Below are 8415 nucleotides of genomic sequence, written 5' to 3' on the forward strand. Positions count from 1 at the left end.
GGAATGCAGGAAACCCTGAGGACATCAATCTCAAGACTGGACAAGGAAAGGGTTGACTGGTGACCATCAGCCAGCAGGTCAGGGTACCCACGTGCAGCAGCTGTGGGGGTCTCCGCCATGGTGTGTTGCCATGTTCAACAGCTCAGCGGCCAGGTCCAAGGACTCTCGTCCTGCAGCAGTTTAAACATGGTGCTCACTTTAAGCACATCCTTTGTGCATGAAGATGAGTGTGGACAGATGTCCCCATGGGAGCAAGGCACTTAAATACAAGTTGGTTGTTAAGCACATGCTTAAGTATTTGGCTGGATTAGCAGACTGGTATTGAAATGTTTGCTTTTTGAGAGAGCCCCCAGAACATTAGAAAGTTGATTTTTTTTTTCAGTTCATTACTGGGCCTGCCAATGACATCATTCGTTTGCAAGATGAGAAAAAGTGTTTAAATGAGATTAAAAAAAAAATTAAACAAGACGCAATTTTAATGACCACTTACAAAGGAGATTTATGGACATGCATAAAGCTGCTTTCCATGGGAGAGGGACTAAGCTTTTAACAGTTACCTTCCTTTGGATTTTTTTCCCTTTTGCAATATAATACCCACAAATATTTGTGAGTTGTGACTGTGCTCTTCTAGAAAGGGGGGTGGAGGGAGAAAAGATGAAAACAGTGGTGCCAATTTGTCTGCCCAGACTCTTGATTATGGGAGGGTTGGGGTTTTTTTTTCTTTCCTGCAGGGGAGAGAAGCTGGTGGGACGCTTTCTCTCTCCGGGGTTAGGGATATCTGATATCCAGCCCAAGAGCAGTCCAGCAGACTGAACTTTCATCTCCAGCAGTGAGGGATTAAAAAAAAAAAAAAAAAGTGTTTAAATGAGATTAAAAAAAAAATTAAACAAGACGCAATTTTAATGACCACTTACAAAGGAGATTTATGGACATGCATAAAGCTGCTTTCCATGGGAGAGGGACTAAGCTTTTAACAGTTACCTTCCTTTGGATTTTTTTCCCTTTTGCAATATAATACCCACAAATATTTGTGAGTTGTGACTGTGCTCTTCTAGAAAGGGGGGTGGAGGGAGAAAAGATGAAAACAGTGGTGCCAATTTGTCTGCCCAGACTCTTGATTATGGGAGGGTTGGGGTTTTTTTTTCTTTCCTGCAGGGGAGAGAAGCTGGTGGGACGCTTTCTCTCTCCGGGGTTAGGGATATCTGATATCCAGCCCAAGAGCAGTCCAGCAGACTGAACTTTCATCTCCAGCAGTGAGGGATTTAAAAAAAAAAAAAAACCAAGCAAACCTTGTGGATAAACTTCTCAGCTAAATTTGCAGATCTTGGCGTTTCTGCTGGGGAAATTAGGGCTATTTGAACGTCTGATTGTAAAGAGCAAAGATCTTTCTAATGTGCATGGAGAAGGGGAGAGAGAGAGGAGATGACTTGGAGGAATGGAGGAGGTGGTTTCAATACATCTATTTATTTATTTGCGTGCCCTGGGCCCTGCCCTCCTCCCGCCTAGCCTGCTATCCAGTGACCCTCGGTGCTGATTAAAGTTCCCGGGTGACCTCTGAGTGCTTTTGTTACCCTGCCTGGTAATAAAACCCCGTTTAAACGGCTGGCTTATCCAAACCCGCGGCTCCTTATGCAGCCAGCTCTGGAGCCAACTCAAGTCTGAGCCCTTGGGAACATGCAGCTTAGTCCTAATTCTTACTACAGAGAGTCCTAGGAGCAGGCTTAGCATGATGAAGACAAGCACAATCCACATGCAGGACTGTGCCCTGTTACCCTGTGCTCACGTGGCTCCTGGCCACTGGAGCAAAGCCACGGTGGGGAGATGGTTGTGCTGCCAATACTGCTGCAGTTTCCTGGTGGAAGCCATGAACCCCCATCTGATGTTATCTGGAGAGGCCATGACGAGTGTCATCTGCTCCCTCCACCTCAAGCATGGTGCTGATCCTTGGGATGATCTCAGGGCAGTGCCGACACACACCTCCGGCAGAGGCAGCCTCTGGGGCCAGAGGTAGAGCTGATAGTCACATGGGCATCCCTAGCAAGAGCAAAGCCAGGGAAATGAAGAGCTGAACTCTAGTTCAGATCCACAGACCATCCAGGCTGAAGTTGAGGACATTCCCTTCCTCGTAGCCCCTCTTCCACTTGGTGAAAAGAAAAAGAAAATAGGAAACTAGTTCTTGCCATTGCCAGCTGGTGAATGTGCTTGTCATCTCTGTTGAAAGCTAGGTGGCAACTGTTGAAACTCTGTCTTGAAATCTAAAAACTGGGACTTGTACAGACAAACCGATAAACAAATTTCCACTCTCCCAGCCTCCTCCTCCACTTGTGTTTTGTAAATGACAAGACAAGGGAAGGGCTCCAGCCCTGGCTGGGGGGGAGATCTGGGCAAGGCAGATTTGAAAAGGTAGGAGGCCTGCTAGTGAAAACTCCAACCCAGGTGCTGCACAGACAGCTCAGTTGCCCCTACACTGAAAATCAAACCTGTGAGACTTGGGGGTACTCCCAGGGGCCATCTGGATGGGACTTTGCAGAAAGACCATTCAGGAGGAGATTTCCCTGGCTGCATTCGGCCCAGAACTCCCTCCCCAACCCATAGCTGAGCATGCCAACAAGCTTGCCTCATGGTGCCAGTTCCTGTGATGGTTCTGTTGCTGTGAGGTGGCTTTATCCCCGCCCTTGAGTAACGCACACCTTTCCATCCTTCCTCACTGCCACCCACACAGGGAGATGGCAAAGAGAACCCCTTAACTGGTATCCTAGGGCCACCTCCCTTATTACAGCTGGTACACAGCAAAAAAAGATGTAAGTGCATGGCCTTGCCCCACCATCCACGTGGGGCTGGAGCCCCATGCGGTGTGCATGTGTGCAAGTGCTCTCCTGCCTCAGGTTCTAAATCTTGTACAGTGTCAATGCTGCGATATTCCTAAATAATTTCCCGAAGCCTAGTATTTATCACCCCCGTGAACCAGTAACAAGCCACCTCGCTCTGACTGGAGATGTGATAGCACTTCCAGGAATGATTGTGTGTGATGCGAACTCAGGCCCTGGTTCAAAATATTATGCAGAGGAATAATAAATCTCAGTTTTAAATTGCTGCCCCATTTAAGCTTTGATTAGACTCTGATGGTCTGTTCACCCTGGAGCTGCTGGTATTAATCTGCATGCTAAACCCTAATTATAAACTGCTCATGGCATTTCCAGATGATATCAAGATGTTTGGGATTAAAAGAAACCCTGATGTTGAGTTTACAGCTTGAAATGACTGTAGACTACCTGATCCCCACAGACCTAATAACATACCTCTATGTTTGGAAGAAAAGAAGAGGAAGATTTGGCCCAAGTGCGTAGCTGGAGTTTGTGGGGGAGAGGTCTGGCTCCAGACTTGAGTGTGTGCATACAAACCCAAATGCTCACACACGTGTGTAAGGTGATACACCTATATGCACACACATGTTCCTGCAGGTGCTTTCTGTCTCCAGCTCAGCGTAGCTCTTATCCAGCTCTGGGCAGAGCAAGCGCAAAGAGCCTTGAGACCAGACATTTCAGTGAACCATCAGGACAGGGTGATGGGAGGAAAGATTTCCAGGACAGCAGAGTTCTGGTTTGGCTCCCCAGCACCTGGGCATCAGCAACAGAGTCCAGCGGTAGGGATATCGCTGGGCTGGGCAAGGGATGGGACAGCATGGATGCAGCCCAAGAAGAGGCCAGCAGCAGAGAGAGGCTCTGATTTGATGCCTCTCATCAGTTCCCCCCTGAAGAGCTGTATCTGGTGTTTTGGGGTGCAAAGGGGTGGAGGTCTATCGTGGAGTGCTCCCTCTCCAAAGTGGCTGTCGCTGTGGGCCTGGGAGAGGAGCAAGGACCATTCGTGCCCTCCTGCCTTCTGAATCACCCATCTAAGCTGCTGGCATCCAGACAAGGTCCTCAGGAGCGTGGCACTGAGGGTACCCAGCATGTCTCAGAAGACCTGAGCAGTAATAAATTGCGCATGCATTTTGGTCAGGTTTCCTAAAGGCACAAGCTTGTGCAATGGTATTGGCTGTTAGCTCCTCCTTCTCCCTGCCACCCTCCTGCAAATATTATTTTTAAACCACTAGGATGAAACAAATTTGGCAGATCAAAAAGGGGCTCTGAGACATTACATGCTGACAAATTTCGCGAAAGTAAGGTAGGGAAGAGAGACCCAAACTGCTTCCCCTCACTGAGCAAAATGCTTCACCTGAGTGCCACGATATTGTTAGACAGATGAGAATGAATACCTGCATGTCACAGCCTCCACAGGTTCTTCTGCCTGTTTTCGTTTTTTTTAAACTCAGGTAAAAGAGAAGATATTTAGGGCACCTGAAACAAGTGTGTCATCCATGCTGGGAAAGGCATGTGATGTGGTGATCAGTGAAGAAGAGTTGAATGTGGGAGCAGAACGGGCAAAGGCTCGGCTTACTCAGTGCTTGGTGCCTTCCTGCATCCCACTAATGCCAACTACAAAGAGTGAGAACTGCCCTGGGGATGCTACTGCTACCCAGCTGCTCTCTATATTTCTTGTTGGCTGCAAGACCCTTGAGAAGGTTGTCAGCTCCCGTTTGTTGCACCTGAAAGCTCTCACCAAGACTGCAGCTGTACGTGCTAGGAAGCTCCCTGTTCTGACAGATGAGAAGGTGAAGGGAACATTTCTGAGGGCTTGTAGCATATTTTAGTAGCCCATATATTGGAGCTCGGAACCACAGGAACTTACAAGTGTGGGATTTCATGGGAAATTGCAGGAACTGGGGCAAACACTCAAGTTGGAGATTTTCTTACTGACTGCAGATTGAGCCTGTGATTTTCTATGAGAAAAGAAAGCAGAAGCAAATGTGCTGGTCATCTGTAGAGGTGCAGATCTTTGGTTTTCCCCTTCTTGATATGCAACTGAGGGAGGGAGAATGGGAGAGTTTGTGGTTTCTGCCTCACCTTCTCTGAGCATCAGATATGGTCACAGCATAGGAGATGGATAGGTTTTGAGGCAGGGCTTCAGCTGGTGAGTCTCATCGATATCCTTCAAAATGATAACTGCTTTTGGGAACAGGAAGGGCCAGACTGGGGTCTAGCTGCTGTCTGCAGTGTGAGCCTTTCAGCTGTGGGTGCTTTACTTAGTGGATTCCTAGCTATTTCAGGACCTTTGGGTTTTCTCCTCTCCCCCACCAGCAGCAGAGGCTCAGAGGTCCCTGCCTTGCTGGGAGTGTAAGCAGGAGGCAATCATTCCCTGGACAGCCTGGGAAGCTGAAAGAATGGGGCTGTGAGCAGGTACACGTTGGAGAGGAAAGGTGGGACAGGAGGATGGTGGGGAACGGGAGCTATCTGTTCAGCTTGACACCAGGTCAGTGGTGAGGTGGGAAATAGATATCTAACTAACTACTTGATGGCCTGTGGGATGTTGAAATGGTATGTACATTTGCTGTCATGGGCTGTCTGTGGCACGGGAGTCCTTTCCAGCCTCAGGGTCATGAGAAGTGGGGTATCCTATCACCTCGGCTCTGGGTTTGATGCTGAGGACAAGCTGCCTTTGCATCAGTTTCCCCATCTGAAACAGGGGGAAGTGTGTTGAGCCCTTTGGATTACAGCAGGCCATGGTGTGGCTCATACCTGTCCTACAGCTATTTATCCTGCAGAAACTCCTGGAGACCCTGGAGAAAGTGCGTGGGCTGGCTATTGGACACTCTCACAGGAAGAAACTGATGCATCTGAGATGGGTGGCAAATGTCCCATCCTCTTCTGCCTTCACTGCTAGTGGCTGGATGGGGAGAGGATGAATACTAGAAAGCAATACCCTTGAGCACTCAGGTAAGGTGTTAATATCTGTCTGTACTCCAACATGAAGTTTTCTAAAACTGTGCATTGAGTTACAGGCTTGTCCTGTAAAGATGGTCCTACTTCTGGTTTAGTGGCAGGCTGAGATCTGCAGCTACGTAGGGCCCTGGGACCCCTTGGCTTGCTCACCCAGGATCTCAGAGAGCGTGTCCTTCATCCCTTCCCTCTCCTCATCTTTCTGATTCTTTCTCTTCTGTTTGTCTTTTGCTCATGATCTTTGTAGGCCACTTTGGTCCATCGCTTATTTCTCATGTGACTTATTTCCTGCATGTGACAAGGTCCCTTTGTGCATCCCACCCACTCCCTCAGGCTTGGGCTGATCCCCAGTACAGTAGACACCCTGCTACAAAGAGGACATTCCTCTACTTTCTCCTGGTGGTTTTTTTTCCGTGGCAGTGTCTCTACTTCTACTTTCTTTAGGCTTCCCACAGGCAAACCATGCTTTCCATGGAGCAGAGTATCATAGATGCTGCACTAATTCTGCCTTCTGGCACATGCAGAACAGGGCAGCATTGCTTTGAAAGACTAGCTTAATCCTAAAGGTGCTGCAGATGATCTAGGGAGAGAGGTAGTTCATTATCAGAGGTGGCAGCACGGTCACCGTCCCTCCCAGAGTTCAGGGGGTTCCTATCATACTCATTTCCACACTGCAGGCGTGCCTTGGCCTTGGGCCTGCCTGGTCATAGCAAGTTGAAAGAAGAGCCACAGCCTGTGGTGGTTTGCACAGTCTTGGAGGCCTCCCGCTGTTCCTAACCCTCTTTCTTTTGAGACAGACAGAGCTGGAAGAGTTTTGCTTGGGTTCATCTTGTCCCTCAGCAGAGTTCTCCCACCCAGTCACAGAAATCCAGTTGTGTTGCAGGAGGCATCTGGGAAAGGAGGTGTTTCGGCCATTTCCAGAATGGGAGTCTGGCATCCCATGTTGCTGTTCAGCCTGTGGGTGCTGTATGTATGGGGAGCACCTGTGGCTCACTTCAGGGTGAAGCCACACAGTAGTCGGTCTCAGAGCTGGGCCCCTTTATTGCCTTGCAGGAGAGACTCTCCCTTTGTAGCAGATGCACTCATGTTGATGTGGTCACCCACAGCACCCGCACGCTTTCACCCACCATCTTGCCCAGGCATCTGCTGGTATTGGGCTGCATTCCCAAACTCTGAGGTTGGGAGGGAGGGTTGTCTGCAGGATGCCCTCAGACATGGGGAGATCGAAGAAGAAATACTTCTTCCCAGGGATGTCGGTGAGAATACTGGTGAAGGTGGTGCAGAGAGCTTTTGTTCTGGTTTCTGTGGCTTCTGCTGTCACCCCCATAGCAGAGGTTGCCTGGGGCTAAAAGCAGCCCCCTCTGCCTTCCCCAGTGGAAAGGGATGTTTATGGCTGGGACTCCCCAGCACCCACTCAGAACAGCCAAGGTCAGCTGCAACATCCATTTGGAGGAAAACAGGGAGAAAGAGGGTAAAACCCAGCTCACCAAGAAAGAAGGCAGCCAAATCTCTGGGAAAGGCAGAGAAAAGGTGTTTTCATGCGCCGGGCACCACAGAGATGTCTACAGATAACTGTCCTTCAAGGCACACACGTGTGAAGACAACAGCTCCTTCCCCATGTGACACATGGGCATGTACCACAGGACATCACACTCAGATGCTCCCTCACATGCAGAAAAAGGGCCACACCAGTATGCAACAAGGCACACAGCGCTCTGTACATCGATGCACACACAGCGTTTTCGGGTGAATATACACCCACACATCTCTGTGCACACGTGCAGCCTTGCCCCAGTGCTTTTCTTGGCCTTTCCAGCCTGTGCTCACCAACTTTGCCTGTCCCCAAGCCAGGGATGGCAGAGCCCCGCAACCCTGCCATGCTTATTTGGGGTTTTGAGACTGCAAAGGGTAAACAGGGACCGAAAAAGGGGGGCCCTGAAAGCAAACTAATGATGAAAATGTCTCCTCCATGCCTGTGCCTTAATTAAATGCATGGAGAGGCTTGGGGAAGCACATCTGTTTTCAATCTGGAGCCCTTTGATGGCATCAAATGTTCTTTCCCCAGATCAGGGGGGATGGAAATTCTGGGCTGGCTGTGGCAGGGGGGGGGCCCCGGCCCCGCCCCCCGGGCTTTCCTGGCCCACAGGACCCTGCCCCTCGCTGCCAGCCCTGCTGCCCTCAGGGCCCTTCTGGGGCAAGTGAGGGTCTGGGGGTACCTCCTCCGCACCTCTACCTGTCCTTGGCCACGGGGGCCATGCTGGGCCAGGCGAAACTGCTGGGACCTCTTTGCTTGCTGGCCTGAGGAGCTCTGAGTTCGTCCTCCTCCTGTCTTTTTCTCTTTGCCATTTCTCTTTTTGGCCTCTTTCTTTTCCCCCCTTTCTCTTCTGCTCTTTTGCTTTTGTTCTCATTTTGGCCTGCCTTCTCTTTCTTAGTTCTCTGTTGCACTTTTTCTTCCTCTTTCTCTATTTTTCCTCTTCCTTTCCCCTGTTCAGACTTTCTCTTCCATTTCTCTTTGTCACCTTTTCATCTGCATTTCTCATTTTCACTATTTCTCTCCTGCTGCTCCTCTGCCCGTGCCCACCCCTCCTCCAGCAGCAGC

The sequence above is a fragment of the Egretta garzetta genome, unplaced genomic scaffold (assembly GCF_000687185.1).
Source record: "Egretta garzetta isolate BGI_Z169 unplaced genomic scaffold, ASM68718v1 scaffold598, whole genome shotgun sequence".
Taxonomy (NCBI): Eukaryota; Metazoa; Chordata; class Aves; order Pelecaniformes; family Ardeidae; genus Egretta; species Egretta garzetta.